Source organism: Zootoca vivipara, chromosome 1 (assembly GCF_965207765.1).
Source record: "Zootoca vivipara chromosome 1, rZooViv2.hap1.1, whole genome shotgun sequence".
In the NCBI taxonomy this organism is placed as follows: domain Eukaryota; kingdom Metazoa; phylum Chordata; class Lepidosauria; order Squamata; family Lacertidae; genus Zootoca; species Zootoca vivipara.
The window spans coordinates 113,976,090-113,995,871 of record NC_142582.1 but is presented as its reverse complement, the minus strand read 5'-3'; the positions used below and the strand labels follow the sequence as shown (position 1 = coordinate 113,995,871).

Sequence of the window (19,782 nt, the reverse complement as noted above, 5' to 3'; positions counted from 1 at the left end):
CTAAATGGTTTTATAGGACAGTAATTATTGTGGATTTATTTGCTTAGTTGTACTGATCCCAAACCTACACCTGAAGACTTGTACATGGTAGGAAACTAAGACATTTAACTTCCCAGACGCATAGCAGGACCCATTGCAGCAAATATTTTTTCATGGAAAGATGCATGTCTGCCTGGATAGCTCAGTTACCGGTAGTTAGAGCATGGTGCTGATAATGCCAAGGTTGCAAGTTCAATCCCTGTATTGGACAGCTGCGTTGTCCTGCATTGCAGAAGGTTGGACAAGATGATCCTCAGGATCCCTTCCAACTCTACAATTCTATGATTCTTTGCATTTATAGGTAACAGGTATGCATTTATAAGTAGCAGAGGTGACAGGCTCAAGAGTCCAATGTCGTGGCATTGACAGAGCTTTATCATGCTTCAACTATCCAGTCTTCCTCTAGTTTTCTATAGAATCTGCACCAGTTTGCTTACAGCAAACACTCCAACTGGCTAGTTGTTTGTATCACTAGTGCTGTCAGCTTCCACACGAACATTGTTAGGGGAAATATTTTTGTGTGTAATGGCAATTTCAAGAGTTTCTGACAAACTTGCCTTCTCCAGATCTAGCAAAGCACCCATCTGATAGGTTGTGTTGTCTATGCATAGATTTATGCTTTGATGTGTAGCATTGCTAAACTTTACAGTAGGCTAGTTGCAGCCAGCTGGGCAGCAGCTCGAGTTGTTTCTTCTCAAGTTTGTCTCCATAGTTGAAGATGCCCTTCAAACTTATTGCATCGGTGAAGTTACTGTACCTTTTGGGTCCTTTTGGGTCCTTTGTTGCCAATAGGCCAGGGTTCTTCCTAAAGGCACATTTTGTGAACTGCCCCTTAGATCTTTGGATGAAGGGCAGTATATAAATGTAATAAATACATAAAATAATAGTCACTGTTAAATACTGCGAACATCCAGAATTCAGTAGGAGATCTGATGCTGGGCCTGTGCAGAAAACCTGTTGCATAGCTCTGTATGAATCTGGCTCAGGCTGTATAGTGGCCACTGAGAGGTCTTTCGGCCCACCAGGGTATAGATCAGGCCTGGGGGCATCTCTAACGGTGTACATGTCTGTTCACACCTTTGATCCCATGCATGGTCTGAAGGTCTCTGGGAAGACTTAATTTGGCCCAGTGTGAGGTGACAGCTTAAGAATTATTAATTCTAGTAGGGTAGATTGTTTAGTGGAGTTCTCTTGAGTAGATTCTGCCAGCATTAATGACTTGGTGGAACTTCAATGTATCAATGGTAGTAGACCAATGCTGGTGGGTCTACAAAAGAAGTTTAAAGACTGTCTCAAGGCAAATCTAAAAAAAATGTAGTATAAACACTGACAACTAGGAAACACTGGCCTGCGAGTGCTCCAGTTGGAGAACAGCCTTTACCAAAGGTGTCATGGGCTTTGAAGACACTCGATCTCAGGACGCAAGGGAGAAACGTGCTAAGAGGAAGGCACGCTTGGCAAATCCACACCATGATAAACTCCCACCCGGAAACAAATGTCCCCACTGTGGAAGGACACGTGGATCCAGAATTGGCCTCCACAGTCACTTACGGACCCATTGTTAAAACCGTGTTTATGGAAGACAATCTTACTCGGATACGAGTGATCGCCAAAGAAGAAGAAGAAGAGTAGACCAATAACACTTGGTTATCCCTATCAGAGCGCCATGTCCTACAGTGGGTGAGGCAAAGGAATTCCTAGCTCTGCATTGCCTAGATTCCTGCAACTTCCTATTGAGCAACTGGTATCATAGACACTACATAAGTCACAGATATTCCATATGGTTAACTTCCAGGTGTATTTATCCTTCACCTAGTGAAGGTCGCATCGGCGGCTGCTGCCGCCTCTCTCCTTTGTTCAAGTTTAAAAAGGATGCCAACCATATGCTCAGGTAGGAACTGTTTGGCACTATTATGTACTTCACAATGGTCCTCCCAGTAACCATTGTAAAAAGAGGTGGAGGGGGATGTGGACTTGGGTTGAACATCTGCAGTGACCCTTGAATTAAACAAGTTTCCCAGTGGCATAGAAAATACAATAGCTGCTTGCCTAACGGGAATTGCTTACTCTAGTAATTTTGTGTGTTTGCTTGCTGCTCGTTCTAAAAGGCTTGAAATGTGAATATCCTCATGCCTTTCTTGGGGCAGGGTACATGGAAGTGCTGTTGATTCAGTGTTGCCATTTGTTTGCATAATAACATCAATGTATGTGGTGTGTTTCCAATAATGTGGGAAAACAAACAAAAAGAGGCTCTTGCCCAAGGAACATGCATTCTCTAATTTAGACAACAAAGGGGATAACAAAATAAGGGAAGGGAAGGGCAGACCATGTATATTTGTTCTCAAAACACTCAGGTGACCACTGGTTATTCATTTCTTTATTCAGTCTTTGTTTGGACTTGTAAGACCTGAAGCTTGAAGCATGAAGAATTGGTCCAATAAAATAAATAGTTGTGGTAAGGTTAGGAAATTGGGAGCACTGCACAGGTTTTCATACTCCTCCCCCTCCACACATTAATTCCTCCTCCTTCTCCTCCTCCTTCATTTTTTTAATGAGCTAATTGTAAAGCCATGCTATTTTTGCTAGCTATGGTTCATCTCCAAATCCTAGTTTGCAACCATGGTTACAAGTGGACTCGCAAACTTTGGTTTCAGTAATTCAGTTAACAATGGCAGAAATGCTGTAACACAAACATTATGCTAGCTGAGCTTGGCTCAGAAAATGAAAGGTAGTGGGGAATCCACAAAGGTAAGGAGGGAAGACCCTGCAAGCCTGAGAAGAGAAGGGGTAGGAGTCTACCAGCTTTGGTGCATTGGAGTTCCACCAAGTAATTAGGGCTGGCAGAATCTGCTCAATATAACTCCACTGAATAATTTCATGAGATGCTCCCAGCCTGCAAGTAGTGGCTATGAGATTCAGCAGTATTGTATCACCACAGCAATCTTCTACATTTGCAGGGCCAATATGACTGCAGAGATCTTGACTGTTTAGATAGCCTGTTTGTGTATTGGAGCCCTGATTTGGGTGTACCACTGACTGCTGTTCCAATAACCCCAGGCTGTGGTCTTGGTTCACTGTAAATAGCCTGCCAAAGTGCTGAGCCAGCAGGGCCATAGTGCACTGTGCAGGTGCAACTCCCACAATCTGAGCTGCTTAGTCAATACAATGTCTCGGTCACCACCTCAAATATCTTATCAGGCAGTAAATAAGATCAATCATATTTGTACAGGGTGTTACCTTTATGCATTGTACCCTGTCCTCTTTCACATAAAAAAATGCACCATGTGCAAAAAGCTTAAATTACTTCCTTGTTGCTTTTTGCAATGTGCAGGAAAGGCTTGCTTTTTTAATTTTGCAAAGCCAGGAGTGAAATAATTTGTGTGTGTTTCAGTGCCAGTTACTGCTGTGGCTGTGGCGGAATAATAAAAGGCAGATTCAAAGGATGAGTGGTGTTGGTGGTAGTGAAGGGAAATGTACAGCATTTCTCCACTGGAAATGGTACCAGAGTGGATAGTATGGTACTTGGTTAATAGACTGGCCTAATGGCCTATAGAGAGGCCACACTGGCAAAAAAAGAGGACACACGTCCTCTAAAAAGAGAGCCCTTATTTGTATAAAATGCACATATGCATAAATGCAAATTTTAAACCATTTACCCTAATTTAAATAGAAATGCAATACATCTCACTATAGAGGGGAATGTTGCGACCAGGTGACTTGTGTGCCAGCTCATTGTGCTGTCCAGTGCTATTGATGGGGCAACTTCAAGGTTTTCACTTCTTATTTGAACCTGAACTTAGACTTTCAAATCAGAGGCCTGTCCTCTGTAAAATAGGACATCTGCCCACCCTGAATTTTTTAGCTAAATGTCATCCCCTGTGGTTTCCATTTGGTTCTTGGGTTACCAATTCAGAAGAGAATGCATATAAAGGAATTATTGGTTTCTCATGTGCAAAGTTGCCCACTCACAATCAGTCAAAGTAGCTTCTGGCCAGACTCATCCGTTGCTGACAATTGCATAAAGAAGTGGTGTCCTTCTGCTTTCTAAATCAAAACTTTTAAATAAACCCAAAACTGTGCTTTATGCGTGCACATATGTTCCTCTGTAGCTCTAATGTTTCCTGTTTTTATGCCATGGAGTTTTCACTGCGACTGTCTAGGATTTAACATGTTGCCCTCTGCTGTGGTTGAGAGCTGCATTTCTTTTTTTCTACAGCCCTATAGCTTGTTGCGTGCAAAGTTTGTACGCTAGTAAAACAGTGTCAGTCCTCATTTGAATGGGAAGGATGTCCAGCTAGAGTTTATTAACAACAGAATTAAAGTCTGATTTCTCTGATCCTGCCTCAGATAACCTAATGAAAGCCACATAACAATGGATAACATTATTTTGCATCAGAAGTTGGAGAGGAGGAGGTTGTAGCCCTTTAATGGTTTTATTCTTTTGCAAACATTAATCAGTGGTCAGAAAGACTTGACTAGAATTGATCCCATGCCCAGATGGCATGTCTGGGGACCAATTGAACTGCCCCAGCCTTTCTTCACTAGTCCTAGTTGGTTCATTTGGCTGGCAGGGAGCTGTGCCGGACATGCCATTGGTGCAACAGGCCTCACGGTAGGAAACAGACAACATGCATCATGGAAACACAATTCTCTGTACTGCCATTCTTTCGGTCTTCCATGCCATAATGAATGAATGCCATAGGAAATGGCTCTCTGTTCATATGTAATGTCAATTCAACTGGCAGTAGGCCTGTCCCAGATGTTTTATAAAAACGAAAGCAATTACAACTAAATCCAACTTTAAATGTTCTGCTTCAGAGGTCAGCAACTTCTTTGGCCTTGAGAGGCCACATGAGATGGTGGGGCACTGGCATCCTTATCTGCATCCACACATGCACAGAGGAAGAGGGAGGCAACGTGGCTGCAGGTGTGGGGTAGGGGATGAATTAGGCAGGGGTTGACTGGACAGTTGACATTGGACCGCAGGGAAGAGGTTACCCACTGGGATCTTGAAGTGAACTCTCCTTGGGGATTTTTAAGCAGAGGTGGGATGGCCACCTGTCATGGATGCTTTAGTTGAGATTCTTGCATTGTAGGGGGTTGGGCTAGATGACTCTTGGGGTCCCTTCCAACTCTACAATTTTAAGATTCTATGATCTACTTGATAGACCGAATCCCCACATAATGGAAAGGACGTTTTTAGTTTTACTGTGTGTTGGGGTAGGAATAGGTGTTTGACTCTGTGAACTTTGAGTTCTGTGATTCTCTGAGTGCTCCACCCTGTGCTCTGCGCAGCTGGGCATAAATCCCACATTTATGTTTGCTGGAAATTATATGGTTTTGTCGCATGTGAAAAAATGAACATAAAAATAAAACACATTCACACTACATGGAGGTTCTACTGTCCATCCAGTTGTTATCCACAGATTCACAACGTATTACTGTATGCCCAAACGTCACTGCATGCACAGGTGATTTAAATATTGAAACATCTGGGGTTTGCCCACTTCCGTACTTCTTGTGGTTTGCTGGTCGGCAGCAGTCATTTTCAGTCAGAAACCATGGAGAGGGAGGGGAGAGAGAAATCAGAGAGCAGGAGAGATCGGACAAAGCAGTTTCTCCTTTGTTTCTCTTTTTCTAGCTGACTGCAGCCATTTTAGGAAGAAACCATGGTGGCAGGAGGGGAGAGAAATACAGTACAGCCATACCTCAGTTTAAGTACGCTTCAGTTTGAGTACCCGTCTGGAACGGATTAATCCAATTTCCATTACTTTCAATGGGAAAGTTCGCTTCAGGTTAAGTACGCTTCAAGTTAAGTACTCCGTGGAACCATTTGGAATGGATTAATCCACTTTCCATTACTTTCAATGGGAAAGTTCGCTTCAGGTTAAGTACGCTTCAGGTTAAGTACAGACTTCCGGAACCAATTGTGTACTTAAACCGAGGTACCACTGTAATGGATTAGAAATGTTCCCAAAGCAATCTGTGGAAAACGTGGACTCGTTATGCAAACGTTCAACTAACGAACCATTTCCAGGAAACACACTCTGTTCAGTAAGCAGGACTTGCATGTATGAAACTGTCCTAGTTTAGTTGTTGAAGGACAAAAAGTCATGATGAATTACTTTTAATGAGCTCGTATACGCATATAAACATTATAACCTCAGATGCATGGAGTCATTTATTACTAAAACCATTTTTATTTCAACCTCTGGCTGAAAAAAGGCTCCCACAGCAGCTTACAAATAATAATAGGACGGTCCCTGAGCTCATACTTAAAAGCTGAAAGACATGGCATGAAAGGAAAACTGATTTGGAGAGAGGAGAGAAAATGGAAGCTCGTGCACTTGGACTTGTGCTGGTAGTTTAAAACTTACTTTAACTTTAAAAAAACCTACCCTCACACACTTCAACAAAATGAAAAGTAAGTAAGAAATGGTTGAATCATGAAAGGGCCAAAATAGAGGTACAGTACAGGTATTGTAGCTTCCCTGAAATGTAAGCATGAGAGGCTATGTAAGCTACTTCTCGTGTGCTAAGTTTCTGAACTACTTCCTGGCTCCTTGATAACTGTGTGTGAACAAATCTAAGCAAGTATTGATCTGGCACTGGTTCGTACCAAGGCCTAATCCCATATCCAGTTCATTAAAAGTTCTCATTAGTCCTCACAATCTTTTTCTGGTAACAAGCTTGGCTTTCCGAGAGTGCAGTGAATTTAAAGTAGAAGTAGCTTTCTCTCTTATGTTTGTCAGAAGAAAAGCACATTATTTAGAAGGTTTTTTTTGGGGGGGGGAGATCCCAAATTGGAACCTGTCTTTCGTGTTGGATTGTGTTGGGACACAAAAGCTTTCAGTTTCCGAAATCTTCGTCTGGTAGCAAATATAGGCAGCCAATTAGGGAGCTGACTGAATAGGGTTTTGTTGCAAAACAAGCTCCTTCTTTAAGGCTTTTAAATTTCAAGTAAAATTTTCTGTGTAATGTGTTGGCAGCTAGGAAGTCAAAGCTGTTGGGAGTTTATGCAGTATAGAGGAAAGCATCCATGCTAAGATGGCCTGCATGGTATGGTCAGAATGCAACATTGGATTGGGGAATAATCTTGGCTGTATTTATATCTTGCTTCTCAATCTCAAAAAGCTGAACTAGGGAGATCTGGGTTTAAAATAAAAATAAAAATCTGGTCCATTATTCATTTATTTGGGCCAGCAAGAGTTCGGTCGCTCTCATAGGTTCTTTTGAGGATAAAATGAGAAAATGAACACTCAAGATTGTCACCCTGAGCTCCTTCCATAAATACTGAGTTACAAGTAGCTCAGTGGTAAGGGAAGAGCCATAGCTCAGTGGTAGAGCACCCGACTTGCATGCGGAAGGTCGCAGGTTCAATCCCCAGCATCTCTAGCCGGGCTGGGAGAGAGAGACTCCTGCCTGAAACCCTGAAAAGTCACTGGGCATTAGTGTAGACCATCCTTTCTCACCATTGGTTCCCCAGGTGTTGTTTGACTACGACTTTCATCATTCCTAGCTAGCAGGACCAGCAGTCAAGGATGATGGGAGTTGTAGTCCGACAACATCTGAGGAATCAAGATTGAGAAAGGTGGGTGTAGACAATACTGAGCAAGATGGACCAGTGATCTGACTGTCTACAAGGAAGCTTCCTTTGTAATAACCCATTGTTAAATTTTTAAACATTTATTCACTAGCTATTGCATTATACATCAACAGTGCCATAAATTATGTTCTTTAAAACAGAAAAAAAGTGCAAAATGTCCTATCGTTATGTAAACACAATTTGATGAATATCATAAAAATCAGGATCATAAATATGATTGAAACATCACGACGAGTATGCTCATTCTAAACCGTTGAAACAGCCCAGCGACTGTCTACAAATGCACTTAGTCTAGCTACTTCTCTTGGGTGGAAAATATATAGCAAATAAAATATGCTGTGTGTTGAAATTGCACCTGGGTAAAGGCTATGCTTGGAATAAATACACCTTCAGGGGTTGCTATATTTGACTGTATTAAATTGTGGGCTTACTGTACCCTACCGTGTACAGTAAACCCACAATTTATGCACATTTAACTTGTGCGCATTCAGATTTACATGTGTAGCAAAAAATTGGGCTGAGTTTGAACAAAGCACGCATTAGCTAAACAAACTATGGCTCAGCATTTTCTATGAGCCAGGGTAATGACAGTGATTTAAGTGAAATTAACTGACTGGGATAAGGGATTTCATAAAGTGTTAAAGTGTTATATTTGCTTGCTGTCTTAGATAATATTTATGTTTGTATTGTTTTCTCTTCTTCCTCGGTCACACCGACCCAGCGCACACACTCTGCAAACCAGGACTTGCAGCCAGTGCTCCCTGCTGTCTTTGGTTGCAAATCCTTCCCCATCCCCTAAGTTATGTATTTTTGTGTTTTTATACTGTAAATTGCCCTGTGATTGTCAGATGAAGGGTGGTATGCAGTGCTATTTTTCTAGAAAAAAGGGTGCTGTAACTCACCACGAACACTTCCCGTGTTCTCTTAGAATGGTAATGGCGCCCACCTGAGAGGTTCTGGAACTGAGTTCCGGCTGGAAAAAGCCCCGGAGGTATATAAATTTAATAAATAAATCCATGCTTTCCAACAAGGATTTGAAGTGGGCTTTAAGTATGGGTGAGCATTTAAAGTGGCCAGCATCCATGCCAATGCAAAGAATTTAATCCTAAAGGCCAAGGAGGGATTTGTTTATTTGTACTGTACTTGCATCATTGCAGGTGCAGTGCTAAACCGTTGTGGGTTTTTTTTCTGATTGATTTTATTGAAAGAGTTTCATAGATAACAAAGGTACATACAGTATAATGTTTCTGTTTTCAGTTCATAGAGTCCTAGCTACAGGTCAGTGAGACACTGATATCATTAAAGTAAACAAAGGAAAGGAGGGAGAAGTGGGGATGGGGTTGGCTCCTGATTTTAATGGATGTGGTTTGCAGGCAGTCACCGTTAAGTTTTCCTAGGCCAGGGCTGTCTTTTTGTTTGAATATTTCTCATACACAAAAGGATTGAAGGAGAAATGTTGGGGGCAAAGCAAAAGATTGTTGTGTATTATTACCATTGGAAGAGGATACCCATAGGCAGAACGTGGCGGTGTTACTTTTTATTTTTTCTGTTTGTATTGACAACTTTTAAAGATAACAAAGCCAAGTCAACTTCTTTAGAGAGAAATACTTTAGAATGAGAGGAGATGAATTTGCTTTTGGTTAATTCATACCCTTGGCATTGAAACAAAGATAATTTTTGATGTGTGTGTGGGAAACCTACAGATACTTACTCACGTACTTGTGGATAGTATCTCGCATGGCATCAGATGTACCCTGAACTATTGAACCTGGAATCTCCTGGAGCTTTAAATATAAAGTTGATAATGCCAGGCAACGGGGGCGGACCCTAGACTTTGTTCTGCCTGAGGCAAAGGGCAAGATGGCACCACCTCCATTCAGTGTACAAAAGGTGGCCGCTGGCATTGGGACAGAGTCTTTTATCACACCAGTATGCCCTGTTGGGACTGTTTTATTTCAAACCATTTATATGCCACCTTCCCGAGTAGTATTCTTCCAAGGGTGGCTTACATATTAAAAATTAAAAATACAGACACTATCCAAAATTTATCGCCTGATGTTGTAATGTGACTGAGAACCAGAACAAGTTAAAAGAATGCCCGATAAAGGAGCAACAAGATATTGGATAATATATTCTGATGGAAACTTGGGGAACGCTTTGGAGAAAGGCCCATAAATTCTCATTAAATGCAAACATAAGAAAAAACTGTTTTAAAGTTATGTGCAGATGGTTTCCAATTCTAGTCGTAAGTAAGGACTGGTCTAAACTTTGCTGAAAGGTGTAAGAGAGAGTCTGGAACATATTTTCATATGTAGTGGTGGTGCTGGCATACTCAAAGATACTGGAAAATGATTGTTGAACAAATTTTAAGAACATTACAGTATGATATACCATTAAATCCCTTTTTGTTATTATTTATTTTCAGTTTAAAAAAAAGAAGCACGTATAACTTCTCATTTTATATGATCATAGCAGCAAGGATGTTGTTACCCCAAAAATGGAAAGCTTTAGTATTACCATATGGTAAAGAATGACTAAGCTCGAGAAATTTAACAGCAAGAATAAGAGGAATGAACAACAATGAATTTTCAGAAATATAGTCTCTAGCTATTTATTCAATTTTGCACAAAAAAAGTCTTCCAAAGTGCAGTATGATTTCAGTCTGTTTAAAGTGTTTACCCTTGCACTTCTAGTTGAAGAATATTGGGAGTAAGAGGTGGTATGTAATTAAATATTTAATACCACCCATTGAAATTAGTGAACATGAAATTAATTTCAGTGGGTCTACTCTGCATAAAACTTAGCTGAAGACCATCAAAGGACTGGGAAAGGTTTCTGCCTTGATGTGGTAACAGTGAGCATGGTGCCCTCCAGGTGTTACAGACTACAAATCCCATCATCCCTGACCATTCACCATGCTGACTGGAGCTGAACTCCAGTATCATGTAGAATGTCACAGATTCCCCACCATATTCACATATGGTCATACTTTCCCTAGTTGCCTCTATCCACAATAGAAACCAATAGAAATTTTGTAGAAATCAGGGGAAAGTTGAATATTGGTATATTCTTATACAACTTTTATTGAAAATGCTCTTCCCTGGTGGGGAGGGAGAGGGCACGGGAATGTACTTTGTAGTATTCACACAAATTAGGCTGCCCATTCATGCATTGCCAAAGAGAGAGAGGAAATGCATTAACCCAACCCAAAGGGTAAAGGTAAAGGGACCCCTGACCATTAGGTCCAGTCGTGACCAACTCTGGGGTTGCGGCACTCATCTTGCTCTATTGGCCGAGGGAGCCGGCGTACAGCTTCCAGGTCATGCGGCCAGCATGACAAAGCCGCTTCTGGCGAACCAGAGCAGCACACGGAAACGCTGTTTACCTTCCCGCTTGAGCGGTACCTATTTATCTGCTTGCACTTTGACATGCTTTCGAACTGCTAGGTTGGCAGGAGCTGGGACCGAGCAACAGGAGCTCACCCCGTCACGGGGATTCAAACCGCCAACCTTCTGATGGGCAAGCCCTAGGCTCTGTGGTTTAACCCACAGTGCCACCTGCATCCCTTAACCCTCCCTCAAAAAGGTCATAAAATCTGCACATGCTAATTAATATGCATAGATGAAAATTTACAAATTGCTATAATTTAGTTTAAATAGGAATACATTTCATGATGGAGAGAGAGAGACTGACCAGGGCAGTTGTTGTATCGGCTTACTGCTGCTTAGTGCAATTTTGATGGGTGACTTCTGTCAACAGCGTTCCAAACAGAAAATGCCTTCAAATAGAGGACTATGCTCTATAAAGCAGAACACATGCCCACTGTAATGCAAATGCTTTATATGCAGAATAGTACAAAAGTATCACTCATCCTCCTCATGAATGTCTCTACCTGGTGCAGGCTTATGTAAAAATAGCAACTAGAAGTTATTTTAACATCCAGATGTTCATAATCAAATTGTACTGGATTGGACAGATATTCTCCATATTGGGTTTTTCCAGTTCTGTGAAGAATAGGAAACTTAGTGCTTTGACATCTTTCCTTCACGGTGAAAGTTGCTCCCTGCTTCAGTGCAAAGATGTTTGTCTGGGCAGGCACTGAAGGGGGAGAGAAAACTGGGAAAATTCCACATGGAAGTGTATTTCCTTTCTCAACCCTCTGCTGTTTCAGCAGAACTGGAATGGATAATTAGATGGCTTAACTGCAGCGTGTAAGTACAGGGCGGGAGGGATAAATGGAAATCCCATTTGTTGAACTTTTCAACTCTGATTAGATTCTGCAATGGTTTGTTCTGAGTTTGCCCTTTGCAACGGGATCAGGATAGTTCTTCTGTCACAAAGGGAGGTTTTCATGCCACCAGTTCTGCCTCGGTGCCCTTTGGCTCCATGCTAACTGCTGCAAGTATTAACATAGCTGAGCTGATTTTGGCAACTGGACAGGGGAAGGGAGAGCGGCGGCGGCAAGGGGAGGGGGAGATCTCTTCCAAGTGGGTAGAAATGATATGGGAACACATTAAAGTTGATTAAACGACTTAACAAGCAGCACACACAGCATGACCCTAAAGTCTGTCTGGTTGCTGGCAGATAGGCTAGCTGCTGTATATCTTTACTTTTTGCTAATACATCCATTATTGTCATTTCCCAGTCATACATGTGTGGCTTTCTAACTGCTGTGCGCCGGTGCAGCTTTCAGTCTGTGTCTGCCATGCAGTTGTCAGTTAGGCACACCTGCTTTAAGCCTGAGGTGTGCCTAACACCCATACACTTCTAGGCAAAGGATTTTGGGCCTGACGTAGCTGAGAAATTTGTTTAAATGACATCTGCAGCTATATAAACCTCTAATCCCACTTTATGGAAGCTTCTTTGTGATGGTTTTCAAAGCTTGAGAACATGCACTAATGTTTAAATACAAACATGGGTGCCCAACTCTAAAATCACATCTCTCTCTCTCTCTCTCTCTCTCTCTCTCTCTCTCTCTCTCTCTCTCTCACACACACACACACACACACACACACACAATTTAACTTATTTTATTTATTTATTTATTTATTTATTTGCTTGCTTGCTTGCTTGCTTACACCCCACTTTTTCAGACAATTATTTCCTCCCAAAATGGCTTATACCAGTCATAAAGTTGAGGTCCTGTCTTCAGGCTTACAAGCTAAAAAAAACAAAAGCAAAAAACCCCATAGATATACATAGAAAAGGATGTGGCATGAAAATATAGAAGAGAGCAGAAGGGTGAGCTAACAAGCAGTTATTCTTGTTTCAGACCAGGCTGATCTTCTCTTGCTGGTTGTTCTTGCTTGGAGGGCAGCTGGTGCCCCCTTTGTCTTTTGACCCATGGATGGGGCCAGAGTTTTGTTTTTCTGCTTTCTTCTGCAATCCCAGGGCAACCGGAACAGAGTGCTCTTCTTGGCTCGGGGTGGGTTGAGGGTTGAAAACTCCCTTCAACTGTTCCTTCATTGGGCGATGGATGGGGCTGGGTTGGTCTGCAGCTTGTCATGTTGTTGTTTCTGGATGTCAGAGGGCGAAGCTTCCCAGTGGCTCTTGTTTCCCTGGCTGATTGCAGAGACCAACGAGTGGTCCCCTTCAGCTCTGCAGTTCCAGGGCAATTTTCTTTGATGAAGATGTTACTGTTAAAGAGGCATGGATTTCTCTTGCTTACAACAGCGGACTCTTCGTCTTCAGATAGGGATGGATAATATTACTAGATTTTGGGGTGGCAATTTGCTTCTCCTTAGGCTGATGTCTAGGGACGCGGGTGGCGCTGTGGGTTAAACCACAGAGCCTAGGGCCTGCCCATCAGAAGGTCAGCGGTTTGAATCCCTGCGACGGGGTGAGCTCCCGTTGCTCGGTCCCAGCTCCTGCCAACCTTGCAGTTCGAAAGCACGTCAAAGTGCAAGTAGATAAATAAGTACCGCTCCAGCGGGAAGGTAAACGGTGTGGTGTAGTGGTTAAGAGCGGCAGACTCGTAATCTGGGGAACTGGGTTCGCGTCTCTGCTCCTCCACATGCAGCTGCTGGGTGACCTTGGGCTAGTCACACTTCTCTGAAGTCTCTCAGCCCCACTCACCTTACAGAGTGTTTGTTGTGGGGGAGGAAGGGAAAAGAGAATGTTAGCCACTTTGAGACTCATTCAGGTAGTGATAAAGCGGGATATCAAATCCAAACTCCTCCTCCTCCTCCTCCTCCTCCTCCTCCTCCTCCTCCTCCTCCTCCTCCTCCTCCTCCTCCTCCTCCTCCTCCTCCCCCTCCTCCTCCTCCTCCCTTCTTCTTCTTCTTCTTCTTCTTCTTCTTCTTCTTCTTCTTCTTCTTCTTCTTCTTCTTCTTCTTCTTCTTCTTCTTCTTCTTCTTCCATGTGCTGCTCTGGTTCGCCAGAAGTGGCTTTGTCATGCTGGCCACATGACCTGGAAGCTCCCTTGGTGAATAATGCGAGATGAGCACCGTAACCCTAGAGTCGGTCACGACTGGACCTAATGGTCAGGGGTCCCTTTACTTTTACCTACCGTGTTTCTCCGAAAATAAGACATCCCCTGAAAATAAGCCACCGTGGTTTTTTTTTGTTGAGGAAAAATAAATATAAGACGGTGTCTTATTTTTGGAGAAACACGGTATGCTGATGTCTACTGAAGCATTCCTAAAGGCCTGGCTGCATGATGGAAGCTCATGTATTGGTAGTGAGCTCAAGCACTTCGTCACGACAGCTATGTAGGCAGGCATCTCCATGATCGATTTCCAGCCAGGCATCTCTCAAACTAACCTACCTCACAGGGTGGTTGTGAGGATAACACAGGTGGGATGTGGGAGAACAGTGTACATTGCCCTGAGCTGTTTGGAAAAATGGCAGGATAAAAATGTAATAATAAGAATATATTGGTAAGAGATTATATAGCAAGAATGAATTGAAGCTTTTTTTTTAATTGCCCAGGAAGCTGCATGCTAAATTGCTTTGTTTTGATGGACTGTGATGAACTGAAATCTCAAATGTTGAAGCAAAGGAAGAAGAAAAACAAGCTATTCTGGCTCAGTAACCCTAAGTGAGCAATCATACTTATTGCAAACTGCCTTAGGAATACCATATACAGAATTTGGCCAAGGTCAATGTAGACGAGCGCTGTACATTCTGTTCAGAAGAAGGCTCACCCAGAGCCAGAGAACACTGAAATTACCAGCATTGAATCGTACAATTTATGGAAATATGTTAGAGTGCCATAAATCTGATGCTGGAGCGAAGTACAAACAACATAGAAATGCTTTTGCCTTTGTAGGTGTTACAGCACGAGGGGCAGTCATGAACTCTAGATTCTGACACCCTCCAAACGTTAAACTTTAATTCCAATCAGTACAATACAAGTTAGATGATAACCATATTGGGTTTAGAAATCAAAAGAGTTTTGTCTAACTATCACGTGCAGAATTCTTGGGTTGCGCTTCCCAAGACTGCTGTAAGAGCAAACAAACAAACAAACAAACACACACCTTCATATTTTTATAGTACACTATACAGGGCTTCATAGATACATCATTTTAGTAATCCCTAGAAATAACTTCAGAAACGCAGGTCAGTATTATAACCAAAATAAAAAAGAAAGTGGGGAGCATTCTCTACAACAGGAACACACAAAGTGGGAAAGAATTCTAGGCACACACGGGGAATAAAAAGTTTCATTTATAAAGTTTGCGGCTAGGGTGGCAATTGCAGGAGAAAAACGGGAGATGTCCGTAGAGAAATGGCAGCTGGGATTTCAATGCATGAAGTGGCCAATTATGAATTGTTACAGCCTTTCGGACATTCTTTCTTTTCTAAGATTTTTCTTTCCTTTCACCCATCTCTTCTTGCCATGTTACACCTCCCTCGCTGTATCCCGCATTGAAAAGTCCCTTGCCCTGGAGTCCTTTTCTTTTATTTTGGCAGCTTTTGTCTCCAGTTGCGGGGTCCAGAGTCTGAGAGTGAGAGCAATGCACTGAATTCTCTGGAATAAACCTTAACATTTTGGGGGGGTTGAACATGTCAGATGTGAGGGAAAACTTGGAGAGATGCTGCAAAGACCAGGAAGCAGGAGGGGCTGGAATTCCAGCCAAGGAGAAACACTGGCTCGTTGTTTTGCTCAGCAGAGGGCCATCAAAAATGTGCACTAGACTTTGTCAGACTTGTGACAGGAGCTGATATTTCTGCTGAAAAGGCTTCATGTAAGGACTTTTCATGCCAGTATACAAAGGAAAGGTGGAAAAGCTCCAAACCTTGCGCAGTTTAGAAGTGTTTACTTTCTACAGCTATGAATTGTTCTGAGAACATGGAGAACTCCTTTGCAAACAGCTTAATCTTTGCAATATCGGTCAAAGCTGTTGGTTCTCGCTGTTTGGGGTCACGATCTAGAGAACCTGTTCTGCATTTAGAAATCTGCTTACACCATACAGAGCAGCTCTTTCTCCTATTCAAGCAGTTTGGGCAAAAGAACCTTCCCCATGCATTTAGAGGAAAACTCGAGCAACATACTGAGCATTTGTTCCTTGTGTGCAAGCGGTTTCAGGTGGCTAATTATTTCTCTTATTAACCTTGTGTTGTGCAGTTAGTTGTGGCAGGGACTTTACATATTTTGTGGATAAATGTGAGCACTGTGATGCTTTGCACGGTTGACCCTCACATCTCTTAGGGTAAAGATTTCTGAATTGAATAATCCTTGCAGTGAACGGGTTAATATGAGATTTTAAAGTTGTGATGGCCAAATAGCTGATTCATCTGTAATGTATATCGCATTACAAGGAATACATAGAAGGCATACCTCTAGACCAGGGAGGTGAACCCCACTTCCTTTAAAAAAAAAAACCTCAATTTTTTTGCCTTCCAATATTTTTCATGAGTTTTTGCCTGACTAGACCAGGCGAGGGGAACCTTAATCCTCCAGATGTTGCTGAACTTCAGCTCCCATCAGCCTCAGCAAGCATAACGATGGACGGTGGGATTTGTAGTTCAGCAACATCTGAACTAGGCCAAAGGTTCCTCACAACAGATCTAGACCAGTGTTTCCCAAACTTGGGTCTCCAGCTGCTGTTGGACTACAACTCCCATAATCCCTAGCTAGTGGGACCAGTGGTCAGGAATTATGGTAGCTGTAGTCCAACAACAGCTGGAGACCCAAGTTTGGGAAACACTGGTCTCAACCATGGCTGAGGAACCTTTGGCCCTTCAGATGTTGCTGAACTACAACTCCCATCATCCATCGTTATGCCTGTGGATGATGTGGACCTCCAGGTGTCCTTCCACAATTCATGACCATTGGCCATGCTGGCTGGGACTGATAGGATTTGTAGTCCGACAACATCTGGAGGGCCACAGGTTCTTCCTCTCTTCATTAGATGCTCCCCAGCTTCTAGAGCCAGTGTGGTGTAGTGGTTAAGAGTGGTAGACTTGTAATCTGGGGAACTAGGTACGTGTCTCCGCTCCTCCACATGCAGCTGCTGGGTGACCTTGGGCTAGTCACACTACTTTGAAGTCTCTCAGCCCCACTCACCTCACAGAGTGTTTGTTGTGGGGGAGGAAGGGAAAGGAGAATGTTAGCCGCTTTGAGACTCCTTCGGGTAGTGATAAAGTGGGGTATCAAATCCAAACTCTTCTTCTTCTTCTTTTTAAAAAAATAATTTTTTATTAAATTTTACAATAATTCGCATACATAAATCTATCCACAATTATCCCATCATAATTCCCTTAGCAACACAAAAAAGAAAAAAGATATTAAAAATAAAAATAAAGACAAACATTAGAAAAATACAGTAATTCATCACATTTTAAAATAGGACTTCCTCGAGTCCCTCTTCTAGCGGCTCACTGCAAATCATTTTTGGCAAATTCTAAATCTTAATTTCCTTAACCTAATTACGTCTTCTATGTCTTAATCTATATCTCATTATATCATTCCGCACCTAATTCAAAATAAATTTCACTTATTTTTCAAACCTGCAACTTCACAATTACTTATAATTCTCTTCCTACTTCAATTCTACAATGCTTTTTAAAATAAATTCTAAATTTCTTCCATTCCTCTTCCACCGTCTCTTCTCCCTGGTCACGTAGTCTCCCGGTCAGCTCGGCAAGCTCCATATAGTCCAACATCTTCATTTGCCATTCTTCCACCGTTGGTATCTTCTGTGTGTTCCAGTTCTTTGCTATCAATATTCTAGCTATCAATATTCTAGCTGCAGTTGTGGCATACAAAAATAGATTGACATTTTTCTTAGGAATTTCTTTACCTATTATGCCCAGTAGAAAGGATTCTGATTTCTTAATAAAAGTGTTCTTCAACACTTTTTTCAACTCATTATAAATCTTTCCCCAGAATTCCTTAACTAATGGGCAGGTCCACCACATATGATAAAATGTCCCTTCCACCTTCTTCCATTTCCAGCATTTGTTATCTTGGTTATGGTAAATCTTAGCCAACTTTACTGGTGTCAAATACCATCTGTACATCATTTTCATAATATTCTCTCTTAAAATAGTACACGCAGTTAATTTCACATTCTTTTTCCATAACCTTTCCCAGTCATCCATCATAATATTATGTCCCACATCTTTTGCCCAATCTATCATAACTTTCTTTGTTTGTTCATCTTTCGTATGCCACTCTAACAACAAATTATACATCCTGGAAAGATTTTTTGTCTTTGGTTCTAATAATTCTGTCTCCAACTTGGATTTTTCTGATAAGAAACCATTTTTCTTATCAATCTTAAACAACTCATTTATCTGATGATATTGGAGCCAGTCATCCAAATTGCTTTTTAACTGCTCATATGTTTTTAGCTTAAACTGGCCTCCTCCTTCTATCAAAATATCTCTATATTTTGGCCACCTGGTTTCCCAAACTCTTCTTCTTCTAGTACACATTGGAATTTGTAGCAGGGGAAATAATTGCATCATGTTTGCATTAATACAAACCAAGCAACTGCATGGTTAAAAAAACAACAGTGTCTTATATCTCATCCTTATTTGGATTGTTTACATTCACGCTATTTTGGGTGAGGGAATAATGCCTCTTGCACTGCTACTGCTGGATTCCTTCTTCCCCTTCCTCCTCGCCTCCCTGCTGTGACATTGAACTATAGTCCCACTTCCTACAGCTGCTTGGAAAGGGAGGACAGGAGAGCCCTTGAGTCTCAAGTTCCTTCTTTATAACAGCTTAAAGTTCTTTGTGACTCTCCGTCTCTTCTTTTGCTCTGCATGTGCAGTTGTTGCCTTATGCTCAGCTGCTTGATTCAGTATGTGTTTAGTGGTGGTGAAACTTTTGTTTGCCTTTCTGTCTCCTACTTGCATGCAAACGACACCAGAACTTAATTGTCTCTGTTACATCCTGCTTGTCTTCCGAGGAACTTGGGGGCTGTGGAAAGTTGAGTTCACACAAAACCAAACACAGTTCTTTCTTTTTTAAGTGCTGTGAGCAACCTGCCTTGCAGGCCCACCTGATATAAGTGAACTTAAAAGATGGTTCTGCACACACTAAATTTTGCTATTTCAGGGTCACTTGCCAATGCCTCACTAGAGTCTTGTGTTCTTCTGCAGAGCCTCATGTACTTCTTGTAGATTTAAGGTCATTGTGCTGTTGGGACACACAGACAAAGGCAGGTTCCGCCCATGCACTTCCCCCCAGGAGTTTAGAGTAGTGTTTTGACATTGGCAAATGCAGCAGTTTCTACTACTTAGCTTTTCTGGATTTCCTCTTTCTTTTTAAAAGCACTTATCTTTGCTTGGCCACATTAAATAAGAGTGCACTCAACTAATTCCAAATCAGTATGGAGCCCAAACTGCAAGTGACGATGACAGGCCCCCACCTACGTGTTCAAAATTGGATCTGTCCTACTGAGGTTGTTAGATGCAAAAGAGGACCTTCAGTAGATGTAGAAAAAGAGAGGATTTCAGCCGGTATAGTTTGTCATTGCAACGTACATTTCCTGAAATTTGCTCTTCTACATAATATTTAAATTTAATTATTTGAATAAGTGAAATTATTAAATTATTTATATTGTTAAATGAAGAAGCAATAAAATACAATTAAAAATCAATATAAAAAAATCAGTATGAATATTCAGTGCAATGGGTGTGCCATCTCTCATTTTCAGCCACAAATCCACAGACATACC

At 41.8% G+C, this 19,782-nt stretch overlaps 1 protein-coding gene across 2 annotated transcripts in view; it reads left to right on the top strand.

The window, feature by feature from the left end:
• ITPK1 (inositol-tetrakisphosphate 1-kinase) overlaps positions 1-19,782 on the top strand; it is a 129,301-nt gene that overhangs the window by 51,923 nt on the left and 57,596 nt on the right. The window lies entirely within an intron of this gene.